The sequence below is a fragment of the Ochlerotatus camptorhynchus genome, unplaced genomic scaffold (assembly GCF_037179485.1).
Source record: "Ochlerotatus camptorhynchus isolate MF236.1 unplaced genomic scaffold, CSIRO-AGI_Acam_v1.1 ptg000196l, whole genome shotgun sequence".
NCBI lineage: Eukaryota > Metazoa > Arthropoda > Insecta > Diptera > Culicidae > Ochlerotatus > Ochlerotatus camptorhynchus.
In genome coordinates this window covers 4,985,365-5,004,080 of record NW_027040686.1, presented here as the reverse complement: position 1 = coordinate 5,004,080, position 18,716 = coordinate 4,985,365, and the positions used below count along the sequence as shown (strand labels likewise).

At 37.1% G+C, this 18,716-nt stretch overlaps 1 protein-coding gene and 1 non-coding gene across 2 annotated transcripts in view; one reads left to right on the top strand and one right to left on the bottom strand.

The window, feature by feature from the left end:
* Positions 1 to 18,716, bottom strand: part of LOC135702689 (probable serine/threonine-protein kinase DDB_G0267686) — a 140,920-nt gene that overhangs the window by 26,119 nt on the left and 96,085 nt on the right. The gene's annotated exons all lie outside the window — the stretch shown is intronic.
* TRNAN-GUU (transfer RNA asparagine (anticodon GUU)) lies at positions 5,327 to 5,400 on the top strand. The gene has a single exon. It is a non-coding gene; the product is annotated as a tRNA-Asn (tRNA).

Sequence of the window (18,716 nt, the reverse complement as noted above, 5' to 3'; positions counted from 1 at the left end):
AATTTTTAAACCCCCTCTCCTGTGGGATTTTACGAAAATCTGTAGAATGATTTAAAAAAAAACTCTCTCGTAGAATTTTGCATGAATCCCATTTAGAATCTTACACCTTGTGGAGTTGAACAAATATCCCATGTGTGATTTTTCAAAAATCCCTTGTTGAACTTTCCTTGTGGTGTTTTGAAATCCACTCTTGTGGGATGTCTCGAAAATTCTTTGTGAGAATTATCATTTTTTAAACTCTCATGAAGGTTTACTCGTGGCATATTTCAACAATAATCTTCTCTCCTTTTATGGAATTTGCAGAAAATATTTTGCGGGATTTTGCAAAAATCTCCTGAATTATTTTCAAAAATTTAATTTATTGGAATTTACAGAAAATCTTTTGTCCCAACGTAAACTCTAAATTTTTTTTTTATCTCCATAATAATTTAAAGAAACACTTCAAAAATAATATTCCAACATTTTTTGGAATTTACAGAAAATCATTTATGGGATTTTATGAAAAATCTGCTGAACTATTTAAAAAAAAAAAACGTAAGAGGTTGTATCCAAGTTATCCAAGACACGACCGTAGATTTGACGTAGGACTACGTGCTCGGTATAAATATTCTATGTTAGGGAGACCACTTTTTGCAGGCAATCGGTGATAATTTTGATCACCATTGCAACAGTTGGACATTTGTGTAATTTTCAATAGGGACTTATTGAAAATTGATAAAGTGTTCATTTTAGCAGATTCGTATGAAACTTTACAATCGATTGGCTTGTTTAGAATTAAAATCCATCCACTATTGACAGAGTTATAAGTGCTTAAACCCTGACCACTTTTCGTAACGCGGTTGATTATGGTTTTTGTTTTTAATTGCACGCCCAATATGTTGCCGAAAGACGTAATCCTACGTCAAAAAATTGAAATTTTTAGAATTTTGTCATATTTCAGAAATATTCTTCTAACCGTATTTTTAATTCATATGAGATTTTAACACTTCTCTTGTGAATTTTTAAAACCTTTGTGAAATTTAACGGTGGTATTGTACGAAAATATGTGGAATGATTTTACAAAACTCCCTCTGGGAATTTTGCGTGAATCCCGTTTAGAATTTTACACCTTGTGGAATTTAACATATATCCCATGTTGGATTTTTCTAAAATACCTTGTTGAACTTCCCTTGACGTGTTTTGGAAAGCACTCTTGTGGGCTGGCTTGAAAATCATTTGTGTGAATTTTCATAATTTGTATGTGAGTATCTTTTTAATATATATATTTTTTAGAAACATTAATGAGATTCAACAATTTTTGCTTGCGGCATATTAAAAAAAAATAATCTTCTTTTACTTTTATGGAATATACAAAAAAATCTATGTTTTTTATATCTTTATTAAGGAGACTTTCAGCCGTTGGCTGGCTCGTCTCCGAAAAAATCTATGTGGCATTTTAAAATACTCTCCTGAATTATTAAAAAAAGATTATTAGAATATATCAAAAATCTGTTGGGACATTTTACAAAAATCTCTTGGGACATTTTACAAAAATCTCTTGACTGTGTTTTTTTAATTGAATTAAATAATTTTGACACTCAGTGAACTCTCTATAGCTCAATATTGGAGAGACAGTGTTCACTCGGCTGTCGACAAAAGCAGGCCACTCTCGATGTGTGCTACGCGATCGTCTGTTTTCTCGGCAGCAACCATTGTGTGGTCCTCCTCATTGTTCTTCATCAGCAGTTCTTTCGGTCGATGCGTCGTCGACTTTGGAAAGCAACCGTTTCGTGATGAGTGTGTGAGTGCTGACCACGTTTTGCGTCCATTGCTGCAATGGACGCGCTCTGACCCTCGTTGGCGTACAACAATTTGCCATACAATGAAACTACTGGAAGCGGCTCCAGTTCTGATGGAGGAGGCTTTTTGGATAGCGGAAGATAAAGTGTTTATTGTGTTGTACCTTTTGACTATAGTTTTAAGATGTATTGTATAGTGACCAAGAATCCTCGGCTCTGTAAAGTTAATTCGGTTGAGCCTTATCAAATAAATTAATAAACAAAAAAAAAATTGGAGAGACCATAGAATTATTGAACTATATAACAACAATTCCATAGGAGATCGTCATCGCTGTAGCCATGAAATTCATTTTTACTATGATTCTATAACTCGATATCGAGCTAGTGGACATTGATATGTATGTATTTCTGTATTCTATATTTCAAACATAATTTTCTAATCTTTGTTTGTAATCAACAGAAAATCTTTTGTGGAATTTTACAAAAATCAACAAGAAAAAGCACGAAAACGAAAGCTGAACAAGTATGAAGCTCAAATTACTGCCGTGAGATGACAATGTAACGTGGATCCATGTAGTGAATTGTTCAGAAAAAGATAATTTTGTTTAAAATCGTAAAAATGTTACTTGATCTGTTGAATCTCATTTAAAGAAAGTTTAAAATATGAACCATGACGTTAAAAACAGCCTTCAATTATTCAGCACCTCACTTTTGTGTTGAAACAATGAAAAATGTTCACCGGCTTCCCGAGCAAAGGATAATACCACATTGATTACAAGTTCTGATACCTGGTTATCAAGATTTGATAACTGAAAATTTTATCATTGTGGTTGAAGAAGCAGCCAAAAGAACACAAATTATAACAAAAAATTACTCCGTGGATATCACAAAAATAACTGATTTAGTTATCATTGAAAACAGCTTGATAGCACATCCTGCGATCCATGCAAATATTTTCAAAAAATTTTAAAATTATTTTATCCATTTGGTATTAAAGTCTTACGGAGATAATTGAAACATGCTTGGCAGTGTGTTTTTTTTCTTACCATGCGGATAATATTTGAAGTTTTCATTTAACCTTGCATCATTTAATATTATTTCAGGATAGCAACTGATAACAAAATTAGTCGATCTTGATAACTAAATTAGTTACGCGATAACAACTGAAAACAAAATGATCTCTGGAATAACAAGACTTGTTTTCAAGATGATAGCAGGTTGTTATTTTACTCAAGGTTGCAAAGACTCATTTCAGCTAAAACAATGTTTTTCTAAATTATGAAATAATTAGATGCCATGATCAAATTTTGAATTGGTAGGATACAAGAAGAGGTTGCAAAGAATGTGTTTGACATATTAAACCTGTTTATTTCACTTCATGAGAGTCACAATCAGCGATTTTTCACAAACTCACTCACTCACTCACTCACTCACTCAGCGATCAGCAAATCGCTGATTGTGACTCATAGAAAGCAAAATTTACAGGTTTTATGTTTCCAACGCATACTTTGTAACCTCTTCTTGTAAGTTACAAGTAAAACATGCCATCATACCATCTTTTGATTTTATTATTCCGAAAAACATTATTTTAGCTGAAATGAGTCTTTGCAACCTTGATTTTACTTTGCTCAGGTTACGTCACTTTTTTTGCGCACTTCAAAATCCAGTGCTGATAGTTATAAGCAAATTTCAACAAAGCATATTAACCATTTGTCTATACCTTGGGATCAATTTGACCCCAGGACACTAGAAACAAGTTAGAACTTTAAATTAGTCTAATTCTTTCGTGCCTAGGTGCGTCTTCATAAAATCTAGATGAAATCTGTTCCTAAATAGTTGAAAAATTATGTCTTAATTCAATTTTCTTGAATAGCTTACGTTGTCTGTACCCTGGGTTCAATTTGACCCTAAATTTAAATTGTCATATCTCTGACGAACCAGCCTAAGCCAGAAAGTTTCTTTATTTAAAAAAGACCAAAAAATTGCCATATATATATCTCAGTGATGGGTTCCACAAATTTAAAATGTTTGAATTTAAATTGACTACATTTTAAGTAAAAACTAATAAAACAAAATAGTATCTTTAATTCCTGAGCATCTTTGCTGAAGGACTTCAAGGCAAATTTTTACAATGAATAAACTTAAATACTAAACAATCAAACAAACATACTAAGTACCACCCTCACCCGCCCAGGCAGGTCTCGAAAACCACCACAATTGGCTCACTCAGTCACCGGGTTTTTCATTTTTTTTTCCTCCCTCTACCGCTTCTTTCTATCTTTCTTCCAACGCAACATGTCCTTCCTCCCCCACCCCCTCCCCCCCATCCAACCAGTCAAAGACACAAAACCTCAAACGGAAGAAGTGAGAGTGATACAACAGAAACCGAATCATCCAACCGGCGGCGGCAACGGCGACGACGACGAAGGGAAGTACTACATCATCTAGACGACGACTGAAAGACCATAGACAGACGACGTCGCCAATTGTGGCAATAGAAAACTGAAAATCTCTGCACGTTTCCCTCAGCCCTGACTGAGGCTGACTGCATCTGCAATTCTGCACCGCAAGAGATGCAGTTTCGCTACTTGATTTTTCCATGTTGACGATGATTTCTCCCACATTTCGCCTCGTGGGAGGCGACGAGAGGAGGTGGGGGAAAGAATTGAAACTTTCGATTTCCTTTCCCCGTCTGCTGCTGCTGCTGCTGCTGCTCAGCGGGTAACAGCTGAGTGAGATTGAGCCAACTAAGTCGTCGTTGTCGATATGGGATTGTCACCCTGCCATAACAGCTACCAACGGCAACAACAAAGCCGTAATTGAAAGGAAAAGTGTTTGATGCTGGATGTTTTTTTTTTTTTTTTTTTCAATGGCAAACAAAAAAACAGTCGTGTGGAAAATTGCCGACTCTGTAAGACCAGTAGCAGCCGGGAAGTGAGAGTTTCATATGTGTTATCGGAGAGATAATGCTCCGTTATCATCGAGCAACGGTCGACAATTAATCAGATGATAATGAAATGCATTTTTTAGCGAGTGTGCGCGCGCTTCATCGAGCGATTATGGATGTTCCCTAGTATGGTTTGGTTGTGCTGCATTGAGAAACTTTCATCAACATAGTAATAGATAGCACCGGGTCGGAATTACAAGGTAAAAGTTTTCTCCCTTTTTGCCATGTTTTCTGATAAGACCGCCCCATCATCTCATTAGGCACAGATTGTTGTTTAATTGTCCATCCAAGCTGAGCGCGCTATCAACACACGTGTGGCGATGTGGAGAATGTTAGAAAGTGTGAGCTGCAGCGATGAATGGGTTGATAATTGCTCTCGACTATAATACGTAAGCGGAGAGTCAGTCACGTCGTCGCCCGTCGTCGTCGTCATCGGCCGGCGTCGAGATGAGAATAGAAAACAAACAAAAAAACAAAAATGTATTATTGGCTTGAAAAGATGGGCGATAGAAGCGATACAAAACGGGGACGGCACGTTTCACACGGTTGACTCGTAAAATTGAAGGTCAGCTGATAGGGCGTGAATTGCGAGATGATATGAGCCTTCGTGGCGCAACTGGTTAGCGCGTTCGGCTGTTAACCGAAAGGTTGGTGGTTCGAGTCCACCCGGGGGCGGAATTTTTTTTTTAATTTAAAAGAAACGCGTCTCAGAGCTTGTAAGACAACCACACACGAATATAATGCGATTATTTTGTACTAGGATTAATTTTAAAATTTTCCGACCAGCTATTTTTCGATTTGTTTTTTAAATTTCTAAATTGAGTTGAAGGACGAAAAGATTTTTCTCTGTACAGTATACCTGCCTCCTAATTCTGACCCTGCGCTTTACGAAACACACTCCACTTGTGTTCAGCAACTGACATCGCTTGCTAGAGCATGTGATAAGATGATTGTGTTGGGTGATTACAATCTGCCAGGCTTATGCTGGCAATATGACGAGGACATGAACTGCTTCTTGCCGATAAATGCGTCCACGGAGTCTGAATTAGCATTGGTTGAATCTATGTTGCCTACAGGACTGCAGCAGCAGAACCATTTCGTTAATGACAACGATAGGCTACTCGACTTGGTTTTTACCAACAGTTCAGCTTGTGCAGATATGTTTGAACCACCCTTACCGCTGTTGCAAATGGACAGACATCACAAACCGATCGTTTTAAAACTGGATGTTGAGAACAATTTTGTCGAAGAGGAGTCTGAATGCTTTGATTTTCATCGCTTTGACTTCACTGTGTTGAATGGGAAAATTCAGCAAGTTGACTGGGAACAATTATTAAGAACAGATTCAGTGGACGAAGCAGCTTTTCGTTTTTACGGTGAGCTTTTTGGAATCATCCGAACTAGTGTACCGATGAGAAAACGCAGACGGAAACTTCACAAAAACCAGCCATGCTGGAACGCGGACCTTCGGCACCTTCGGAATCGTCTTCGTAAATCTAGGAAACGATACTTTAAACGCAGAAGTGAGTCACGAAAAACTGAAATGCGTGATACAGAGGCTCAATACAACTCTTTAAACGCAAGATGTTTTCGCGACTACATTCATCGCATCGAGGACAACGTGAAAGCGGACGACCGAAAATCGACGAAAGGGATTCCTCAGAACATGCGCTACCAAGGAATGACTACCACTACGCAGCAGGAATCAGCGAATATGTTCTCGTCTTACTTTCAAAGTGTGTCAAGTAATAACTCACCACCTTTGTCTGTAACGTACCTGGACAGTATTCCGCAGTATGATGTAAACGTGCCACGGATGAATTTTTCACCAAACGATGTACTGCTCAAGTTGCAATCAATCGACGGTTCAAAAGGCGCTGGGCCTGACCAATTGCCTCCATTTGTCGTTAAACATTGTGCGAATTCTCTAGCGTTACCTGCAAGCATTTTGTTCAACCGTTCACTTAACGAGAAGTGCTTTCCTACGATTTGGAAATCTGCTTCAATCACACCAATTCATAAATCTGGTTCGCTCAACGATGTAGAGAATTATCGTGGGATCTCCATTCTCAGCTGTCTGCCGAAGATCTTCGAAAGCTTGGTGCATGATGTGCTGTATCAGTCTACCAAATGTATAATCTCTACTGAACAACACGGTTTCATGAAAAAGCGCTCGACCACAACGAACCTGCTAAGCTATGTATCGACTCTTGTGAATAGGATGGAAAAACGACAGCAAGTCGACGCTGTATACGTGGACTTTGCCAAAGCTTTTGATAAGGTGCCACACATCCTTGCAGTTGAAAAGTTCAAAAGGATAGGACTTCCTGAGTGGCTGACACAATGGATTCTGTCTTATCTCACAGGGCGCAGTTCTTCGGTGAAAGTCGGTGAGTCCTACTCTGTTCTATTCCAGGTTCATTCCGGAGTGCCTCAAGGCAGTATCTTGGGACCTTTGCTGTTTGTTTTGTTCATTAACGACCTCTGCATGAAGATAAAATCTCCAAAATCCTTATATGCTGACGACCTCAAGTTTTACCGAGTAATCACGTCGCTGGTAGACTGCTGTGCGCTTCAAACGGATATCGACGGACTTCTGGAATGGTGCAGTTTGAATGGAATGGAAGCCAATATCTAGAAATGTTGCGTGATTACATTCAGTCGTTCACGTACACCGATTGCTTTCGAGTACAGAATGGAAACTTGTTGCTTGAAACGTACGAGCACCGTTAAGGATTTGGGAATTCTCGTTGACAGCAAACTAAGGTTTGTCGAACACATCGCTTCAGTAACAGCCAAAGCGTATTCTCTGCTGGGATTTTTGAAGCGTAACACGAAATTCTTTGAAGATGTGTACAGTCTAAAGACGCTGTATTGCTCACTTGTACGCAGTGTTTTAGAATATGGGGTGCAAGTCTGGGCCCCGTACCATGCAGTTCACATCAATCGGATTGAACGAATTCAAAAGAACTTTGTTCGATATGCTCTTCGAGGCCTTCACTGGAGAGATAGAACGAACCTGCCATCATATGAAAGCCGTTGCATGTTGATTGATCTACCAACACTATCAAGCAGACGAGTATTCCTTCAACGCATGCTCATCTTTGATGTCCTGACAGACCATATCGACTGTGCAGACATACTTGAGAAACTCCGCTTTAACACACCGTTTCGGGTGACGCGGCAACCGGAGTTCTTCCGCCGATCGAATCACCGTACTGACTATGGAATGAACAACCCTCTGGATGTCTGCTGTAATCGTTTCAACGAGGTTTCCAATATGTTTGATTTTGGTATGACTAAAACTGTGTTTAAGCTTAGAATTAGTAGATAAGTTATTTTTGTCTGTACGATGTTTTTATATATCGAAGATTAAATACATAAATAAATAAATAAATAAATTTCCTATCTTCAATAATGGCAGTGTTAAAACAAGTTTCCGTCGTATTGTTCTGTTCATATTTATCTCTAGAATTAAATATTCTCTACATTGTTGACCAAAGAAACTACTGGTAGTTCACTCACATCGCATCAATGTAGTGTATTTATTATTAACAATAAGTAATCGATGAAAATTCACCCAATATTTCATATGACGATCAATAATTATTTAGTAATAAACATGACTAATATGGAACCTATTCTTTTTTCTTTACAGGTGAGACGAATGACCCAAACTGGAGGTAAAAGTAATATTAGGGTGATGTGAGAGAAAAGCTAGAAGTAGCAACTTTGAAAGTGGTTCATTAGTAGGGGAATATTGTTCACCTCGTCCTAACTTTCGCTAAACTGTTTTACGACTTACTGCACTTAAAGTTTTTGATTCTGCTGAAACTTTGCTGAAGATTAGTTTTTCATTGTAAGTCAAAACAATAAGTTACTTAGAAGCCGACAGCTATGTGCATTTTCAATTACACACTAACACCATCTAGTGAGATAATTTTGAGTTAAACTGTTTGTCATCAGCTTATCCTACTTTAACAACTACGCAGGAGATAGCAGGAGTCTCCATAAGCAACTATAGGAGCAAACGCTTTTAACGTACCACAACTATAGGAGCGTTTACCCTAGAGAGGGTCTAGTATAAGATAGGAGTGGTTTCTAGCAACACTACCAATGCAATCAAGATAGGCACTGCTCGATTGGTTCTAGCTTTGACAGTTCGTTTTGCTCAAAACCAGCCTCTGCTCTCCTCTCTTGTACTAGACCCTTTCTAATTTACCCTATCCCTGGTAAGAATCTCGAGATTAACATACCATAGTGCGAGACGTTCTTATACCCACTAGCAGCTTTTAGTGAGAGAAACCTGAACTAAACTGTCCATCACAAAGTAGATCTTGTTCAATAACAAAAACTATAAAAATCTGTGGTGATGTATTGAATCAGAATCCTGAAATTAAGATCAATTGTTCAGAAAATTAATAGACACGCTAGCCTAGCCCAACCTAGTGGCAAATTTTCGAACTAACGTAAACTACTATCCCGAAAGTAGAGCCCATTGGCCACGTTGAGGATTTTTCGAATGGCAGCGGTGTTGAGTTTTCAATAAGATTTCCTATCATCTTGATCTAAATACACCGTATGAATTCCTGTCAATTTCTGTGATATATAGCGCACACGTGATTAAAGCTAAATATGGCGTAAATTTACACGGTATTTAATGTAAATTTAAGCACAATATCGCATAAATCAACACAAGCTTGTAAACAATTTCGTTGCTAATGCTAACTATAGCTCAAAACTAAACGAGATGAGATTTTACGCGACAGTTAAAAATCTGATATTTCATCTGTATATCTGGCTGTCAAAAATTAATCATCAAATGCATTTGACGCATTTCGCGCCAAATCGTATTCGGAGCTGGCAGCACCCTCTCAGATTTCAATGAAACTTTCTGGATGTGTGGACCTTGACTAAATATGCCACTTTGCAAACTTAGTTTTTCCAAAATTTATCTAGACTAACATTTGAGAAGGGCCAAACTTTTTCTGCCGATTTTTTTCAAAAAAATATTATGGGAAAATGACAACTACTACAAAAATGTATTGTATGGAAGACTTTTAGGAAATTGTCCAAGTTATCGAAAAAATACTGGAAAAAATTTCATTTGAGACCTAAACTGAAAAAAATCGATTTTAAAAATTTAAAGTCGATTTAAAAAAAATGTCCATGTTTGATTTGGATAAAACTTTGCCTCAAGATAGGTAATTATGTTTACTACCAACCGTCCATACATCGCGAGATGGGCACTTTTAAGGAAAAAAAGTTTTTCTTACAAAAACTTTTTAATGTCTGAACTGATTTTTTTTTTTTTTGATTTGCTATTTTCACACAAAACTAAACCAGTGAAGCTCAAAATCATCTCAGAATCCAATGAAGCTCAATTTGCGATTCAATTTTGTCTAATCAGCACTTAAGTTCACTTTGATTAATCGAAAATTTCATATGAAAAGGGCTCATGATGCATTTCTCGCCAAATCGTATTTGGAATTGGCAGCACTTTCTCAGAGTTCAATAAAACTATTTGGACATGTAGACCTTGCCAAAAAAAAATATCATTTCCTTATTCTGTTGTGATATGTGAGAGAAAAAAGACAAGATTTTTCATATATCATTTATTTATATATTTTCAATGTTTTAAACCTATTATCATACATGCTATTTTTTTCCTTTTTCCAATCAAGTTAAATATTTTTGGTTCATCTTCTGAATTAGAATAACGTTTTGCCGCTACTTTGTCACCAGGTATAGGCACAAAACTGTGGAATTTCAGTGTTCCAGATATTGCCTGTGTGCTCTACTTTGCTAATGTCTGCTGTATCTAGGCCAAATATATTTTTTCACACTGCTTGTGTAATTTCTAGAGATTTTATTGAACGATAATCCATGCTCCTCATGTTCCTCGATGAAATTGGAGATAAATTCAACGTTTCCACAAAGCCATTAAACTTCTCAACATTGTATGGGCGTTGCAGATCATCTACTGATGGAACTGACTGACTCCAATGATGGAACCAATGGTACCGTATCTGAAGGAAAGAAGAAGAAGAAGAAAAAAATAATTAATAAGTGCAATTAGGAGGTTGCAGTTAAAAGTTGATAGAATCATCAGGATGACTGTTCTTACCTAGCTCATCTACGGATTGATGGCCACTCATTGGTGGACCTGGATCATCACTATGCTGCTGCCCACTAGTTGACGGTTGGATATTTACTTCATTTCCAACCGATCGGCGTTTTTTCATAACTGGACTTCTATTATGAGATATCACGCTACGGTATGACTCACAAATGCTCATCGTTTCATCAATTTCGTGGTTACATCCCATAGAATGTATTTATTTCGGTTGCATCTCGGATTATTTATATTTGCAAAACATTTCAATCCTTTGAGCCTTAATTTACTACTTTGGTCTATGATAATAATTTTACTACAACTTGTCTTCACAACTTTCGTTATCAGATTGACTGCTGCTTGTATGAAATCAACTTTAGTTTTATAGTGCTCATAGGTAGAATGAAGTGGTAGGTATATAATGTTAATGGTTTAGGTATAAATAACAGAAGGGCATATAGAATTATGATGCGATACGTTAACTTCCCAAATCGTTGTTGATTCGAAAGAAGATCTCAATTTAAATTTTATTCATACCTAATTCTTTATGGATAATTTGAGCTAAGAATTCTAAGTTGCTATAGGAGTAGCGGATTTTGCCTCAGTAGTAGACAGTATAATCAATTAAATTATTTTCTAATCCAAAAGATTAGTTGCTGATTAGACAAAATTTAATCACAAATGGAGCTTTATTGGGTTCTGAGATGATTTTGAGCTTCACTGGTTTAGTTTTGTGTAAAAATGGTACGTTAAAAAAAATCAGTTCAGACATGAAAAAGTTTTTGTAAGAAAAACTTTTTTCCTTAAAAGTGCCCATCTCGCGATGTATGGACGGATGGTAGTAAACATAATTACCTATCTTAAGGCAAAGTTTTATCCAAATCAAACATGGTTATTTTTTTTAAATCGACTTTAAATTTTAAAAATCAATTTTTTTCAGTGTAGTTCCCAAATGAAATTTTTTTCAGTATTTTTTTTTTTTTTTGATAATTTGGTCGATTTCCTAAAAGTTATCCATACAATACATTTTTGTAGTAGTTGTCATTTTTCCATAATATTTTTTTGAAAAAAATCGGCTGAAAAAGTTTGGCTCTTCTCAAATGTTAGTCTAGATAAATTTTGGAAAAAATAAGTTTGCAAAAGTGCTTATTTAGTCAAAGTCTACACATCCAGGAAATTTTATTGAAATCTGAGAGGGTGCTGCCAGCTTCGATTCGATTTGGCGCGAAATGCGTCATTTATGAGAATTCAAAACCAATTTAGTTTTTATTTTTACTCTATGACCAACAACAATTTGAAAATGTTTGAGAATCATAAACAAATATAAGGAATTATGAAAAATCGCTAATTGTTATGCATTATTATAAAATTTTAGAATTAACATAGAATAACAGAATTTCTGGTAGATCATGGATTTTCTGCGAATTATATTAAATTCTTCGAAATTAACGTTTATTCTTATATAATTTCTAATAAATTAACAAATAACTTAATGAGCTACACGGTAATTTATTTAAATTAACATGCAGTTAAAAATCTACGTGTGCATTTAAAACGCCAAAACGAGAAACTGTACCCAAGCCCTTCTAGCCGGTTCATTTTGAATTTCCCGCCACTACCGCAAAACTGGAGTGGTCAACATACGATACCGAACATCGTAACAATTGTGCCTATGCTGTGGGCTCTTAACACTAAAACGGAATTTAGTTAATTCTTTGAAAAATGCACAATACATGTGACCGAAACGTCAGATGAAAACTTAAAACCCTATTTTTGAGCATCAAAAGACTGAAAGCCACATAAAGGGTGTCCACGATGAAATTGCCACACTATGAAATTGCTCTAACTTTTTAACCGTTGGGTAGAATTTAATGAAAATTTGGGTGGATTTAGTTCATAGTGCATTATTTACATCCTGCAAGTTTTAAAGTCCTGTGATCAAAACTCGCGGAAATGGAGTCGAAAGAACAGCTCGTGCGTGATAAAATCTTGCGCATTCATCACGAGAACAAGGATCTCGCGCATCGTTCCATCGCTAAAACGTTGGGAATCGCGAATTCTACGGTGTCGCGAGTGATTAAGCGGTTCGAGGAACGGTTGACCACCGATCGGAAGCCCAGAAGTGAAGGAAAAAGTATTCCGTACAACACCAAAAATCACAACCGCGTAGTTGGGGCCTTCAACCGAAATCCGAACGCCTCCGTTAGGGATGTGGCTAAGAAGCTGCACCTAAGCCGAAGTTTTGTCCAGAAGGCCAAAACTAAGGCTGGGCTTCGAACGTTCAAGGTACAAAAGGCCCCTAATCGCGACGAGAAGCAGAACAAGTCCGCCAAAACCCGTGCCAGGAAGTTGTACCTCAACATGCTGACGAAAGTTGAATGCTGCATCATGGACGACGAAACATATGTGAAGGCCGACTTCAAACAGATCCCCGGCGACCTGTTTTTCACGGCCAAGGATAAGTTCAGCGTTCCGGAGCATGTCCGCACTCAGAAGATGTCCAAATTTGCGAAGAAATTCCTGGTTTGGCAAGCCATCTGCACGTGCGGGAAGCGGAGTGCACCTTTCGTGACCCAGGACACGAGGAACGGACAGGTGTACATAAAAGAGTGCCTCCAGAAGCGGCTGCTTCCTCTCCTGAAGGCCCACAACGTCCCAACAATCTTCTGGCCGGATTTGGCCTCATGCCACTACTCCAAGGACGTGCTGAAGTGGTATGCGGACAATAAGGTCAATTTCATGCCGAAAATGTTCAACCCTCCCAACACTCCGGAGCTCCGCCCCATCGAGAAGTACTGGGCGATTATGAAGCAGCACCTTCTTAAACGACCTAAGGTCGAGGAACTGAAGAAAGTATGGGTTTACATGCAAAAAACGGTTGATTCACAGGTTGTGCAGAATCTTATGGCCGGGGTTAAGGCCAAGGTGCGGGCATTTGCGTATGGACTGTAAATAAAATACGAGTAAAATGGTAAAATGAAGTTTAATAGTTATTTCTCAATCCCTGAAAATTTGATGGCAATCGGATGAAAACTCGAGTTTTGCGAATCAATTTTGTGTGTGGCAATTTCATCGTGGACACCCTTTAACCCCCAACATAGTTCGTAACAGGCGATCCCGCCAAGAAATACTTATTTATTTATTTATCGATTCATTTATTTATATATTTAGTTTTTTTTTTTATATATTGTTATTATTTTTATTGTTTTGATTTGCTGTTTTTGTTTATTTGTTTTTAATTTTGATTGATTTGTTTAGTTTTTAAGTTTTCTTCGTTTATATTTTTGTTTATTTTAATTGATTTATTCAATTTTTAATGTTTAATTTACATAGTTCTTTATTTATATTTTATATTTCGTTATCTTCAATAAATATCAGCTTATCTTCAATAAGTATAGCCTTATGAAGAGTTAGATAGGGTAACGGTATGTACTAGGCTAGCTTCTCAACTCGGTCTATCATGCAAATAAATGCTTTTGCAGCAATAAATCCCAATTTTAATGACACAAAATGTTCACTACTTATTTAAAACTGTGATCCGTAAACGAATCACTCAGTAATGAGACAAAATAGGCACATTTCCTGCACTATTTTAATGAAAAACTGATGTTCGTTTTTCCTGGGGGAACTGAAACAAATATTTCCGTTCTTAGGACGCGCTTTGTTCTATTAACTAAGTTTAATTAAGTGGAATTAAATGGAAGATAACCTTTTTTGCTGTTTTATTTTAAAAATCTAACCAACTAACCGACACACAAATCATCCAACCAATCAACCAACTGACCGATCACCGGATCGATTAACTACTTGATATTAGTTAATAAGCTATCTGGCTGCCCAAGTAACCATTGGTACTATATTTCGCCTTTCTGCACGGCCAATGAGAGTAGCTCAAAATTGAGTCGAATTTGACTCATAATTTAAAAAAAAACTGTAGCTTTCACATAAGAGCAGAAAGAATGTTTACCGTAAATCATTATGCCGAAATGCTGGGATGTTGCGAATATAAAGTTCACTTTTCCCATAGTAATTCCCATATCAACTTCAAAGGGCCAATGCAGTATGAGTTCGCATCCAAATAAACTCAGATTTTGGGAGAATGATCAGGACCTAATTTTTTTTTAATCTAGATCGTTTATTTGTAAGGCTCAATCGCGGAAGCTTTACGGAGCCGATAATTTATTGTTCTTTGTTTGTAACAAAATTCACTAAATTCTATGTCCAGTAGGAGTTCGGCCGAATACTATGATCAGGACCTGATTTAAAATCAATTGAGCCTGGTGGAGCAAAATCGATAGTTTGAACCACTCCAATGTATTAAATTATCAACACAACTTAACATCTCAACAATGTAAAAAAAATCTTGAAATATCGTCAGAACATGGCCAAAATAGACCTGCGTTTCCCCTATACCAGCGCTGCCGAACGTGCGCCCCGCGGATCGGACATGGTTTCTGGATCTCAGCAATGATGTTACTCTAGTGCAATTTTGTTCATCATTATAAGTTTTGGTCCAGAATAAATGAGAAATAAACAAAATGCAGCTTGAAACATGTTCATCGAACAAACATACAGCCATTTAAAAATACATTATTAGAAAGGTTGGGCACGCCTGCCCTATACTGAATCTGTTCAGTGTTCAAAGTGTGAACAAGTGTCATTTCTTCATCCATTTCAACCACAATCCCCGTATTAACTTTAAACTAAAAGCGCTCGCTCGTGTTACAATCAAATAAACTGAAAATTCGGAGAGCGGTTTTCTCATCTTAATACAGAAATCTGAGCGGCGGTCCGTTGAAAATAGGGGAAATGACGGCTTCGGCATGACAGACTATTTTCGGCAACCCAAATTGAAACACTATTTTCACTAGATTTTCTTACGAAAACACTTCGCTGAATGCATGCAAACGATTCTTTATGCTTTCAGCTTCAATTTGACTATATTTTTACCACTGAGAAAAAGCAATCTAGCAAGGTTTTCTTGAAATGCAACACACGCACCACAAATTGTAGCTGATTTCGAGTTGCCGATAATAGAACAGCAGATTTACATGCAGTTCAAATGGAACGGATGCCGAAGAAAAACTGGTTGCCGACAATACTCGCTCTCACTAGAGAAGATTGGAGCTTTGTAAAATCGTTTCAAAACAGTTTATGACAATTCTTTCAACTGAAATTGTTAGAGCAGCTGGCAGCAAAAGATTGTAAACAAACCAATACTGCATATGTGTGCGTTCCTTAGAGAAAAAGGCTATAGAAAGAAGGTCGCTGCTTAGGTTGCCGAGAATACGTAAATTCCCCTATAATCTTTTTTTTTTGGTCCAAAATTCGGTAGGAAATGTTTCTTTTACTCTTTATTTGTTGCAAATTCAAACTAAGTTACATTTCATTTTAACCTAGGTGCTCTAGCTACTATAGTAACTTACTAGCAAATGTTGTCTTTACACCTAGTGAACGACATTAGCTAGCTGAAATGTATTTTATTTTCCACCTTGATTATTTTATGTATTAAAAACGCTTCGAAGTGCATAAGCGCCGCTTAATGTTCACCATCTAATAGGTTTTGTCTATTGAACAACTTTGCTGAAGATAGGAACATTATATCCAATCCACTGGTGCTCGTAATTTTTTTTCATAGCTGCATCTGGTCATAGTTAAAGTTGAATGTTGCGTATTTCCCAATCATATCGGCCATACATTCGTTGTGCGAAAAGAAACCTCGCTATAGATCGATCAATATTTGAGTGCTAGCAATGGTTAAATTTCTATATTTGAAATAATGTTTAGGTACCTGGTTTTGATGTCCCTGTTAGGGATTTGCCCATGTGCTCGTTTGCCTCTCGTGTCGAAAGTATTCACAATCAAGCTCGTGATTGGTCGATTTTCGTCATATAGTTTGATATATTTCCAATAGTACTATTGAAAAACAATTAAATTTTTTCCAACTATAAATCTGAATAAAATAGTATTGAAATCAATCGAAAACCTTAAAAAAATTAACTTCAAAATCTATTGTTAGATAGATGTTTTAAGCAACTCCCTCTCCCTCTACCTCTCTTTTAAAGGCAGTATAAAACGAGAACCAATAGAGATAGAAAATGTGTACCTTCAGCAAAGTAGCTTCAAACAAATTGTTCTACAGCTTTGTCGAACATTGCGCTGGTCTATCGCAAATAACTTTTAAATTTAATATTTTTAACTCAATAGCCATAGTAATAGGGACTACCCTAATTTAATTTACATAACAAAATGGCCAAAAAAGATATAAAAGCTTTCCCGATGATTTCATCAACCTAAAATAACAGTTTTGTCTTCTTCTTCTTCTTCGCTTTTCAAGCTTATTGCGTATGGCATATTAGCTTTTTGCGTGCTCTCAACTTAGTGTTCTAGAAGCACTTCCACAGTTATTAATTGAGAGCTTTCGATGCCTGTACCATTTTTGCATGTGTGGCAAGTCCAATCATACTTCTATGCCCAGGGAAGTCGAGAAATTTTCCAACCCGAAAAATTCCTAGACCGAACCGGGAATCGAACCCAGCCACCTCCAGCATGGTCTTGCTTTGTAGCTGCGCCTTTACCGACTGAGCTAAGTTCGTCCTAAATATGGATTTGGGACCATGTTTGTTGATAGGTTCGATATAAGCAGATACCGATAAAACAAACAAAAAAAAGAGATAATCAGAAAAATTAAAAAAAAATGATAAATTTCCAAGAATCTAAGACTAAGGAGAAAAGTATTGTCATTAAAGTTGAAAACTGGGAAATCTTACTTTAGGTACATGTTGTTCAACTTTCAGAACATTTTTAGTTGCGTTGAATTTTTAGTTTGAACCAAATGATTCGTTTAGACCATTTTTAGATTTGAAATATATGCCATTATCACTTATGTAAAGTTCAGAAAATATGGAAATCATTGAATCAAGATTATTTTCCTGGGGGATTATTCAAATTCCCGACTTATCCCCGGAGTATTAAAATAGGCGACGATCTTCGGCTCTTGATCCGTCTGAAAAATGTCCGTAGGAGGCAATATCAAAGAACACGCGATCCTACCATGAAAGTTATCTGGTGGAATTCGCAAAAAAAAAAAAATAATAAAAAGCGATTCGCTGCCCTGAGGAACAGAACTAACTCTAGGAAATCAAAATTCTCCTAACCCCTATCACCAAGATTTCTGGTATTCTGAGAGGCTTTTAGAACTCGAATAACAGCTAGGGACCTACATGGATAACATAGCCCCACATTAGTGGTCCTCTTGTCTAGTAATTCCTATCCCTACCTCCCCGCTGTGCCAACTGGAGTACGAGTAACCATAGGAAATATTGGGTAACCAACCCCGGTGGCAACTTGATCGTATTCTGACAGCGAAGGGGGGACGAGCGTTTGTTATCCATGTTAGGTGCGGAAAACTGTGTCTATTTTTCATTATTGGGGCGGCTGAACATCGTCCTCGTGCCAACATGAGACTCTAAACAGTGCAGAGTGCACGATGTTCCTGGGTCGAGAAAGAAGGTTGATACAAGCTAGACAAGTCAGCCTTAAAATATCAAGGGGTAAATTATGCCACGGTGCAATATGGGTTAGCCAATAAATGTATTAACTTATTTGCTCATCAACATCAAAAGGCTCAATGCAACCCCAATGATGATTTGCTTTTTCAATCCAGCATTGGGGCTACATTGAGCATGTTGATGTTATATATGATGTCCCTATACTCAGCGCCTATACATACCAGGGTTGATCGGGTATTAAGTCAGTTGTTTTGACGAAGGACTACGTCTGTGATTTATATATGGCGGTACACTTTGTTAAAACCGAAAATGGAACAAGTAACAAAATTATGAAAGATTTTGAACGTCAATAATTCAGCTGCCCC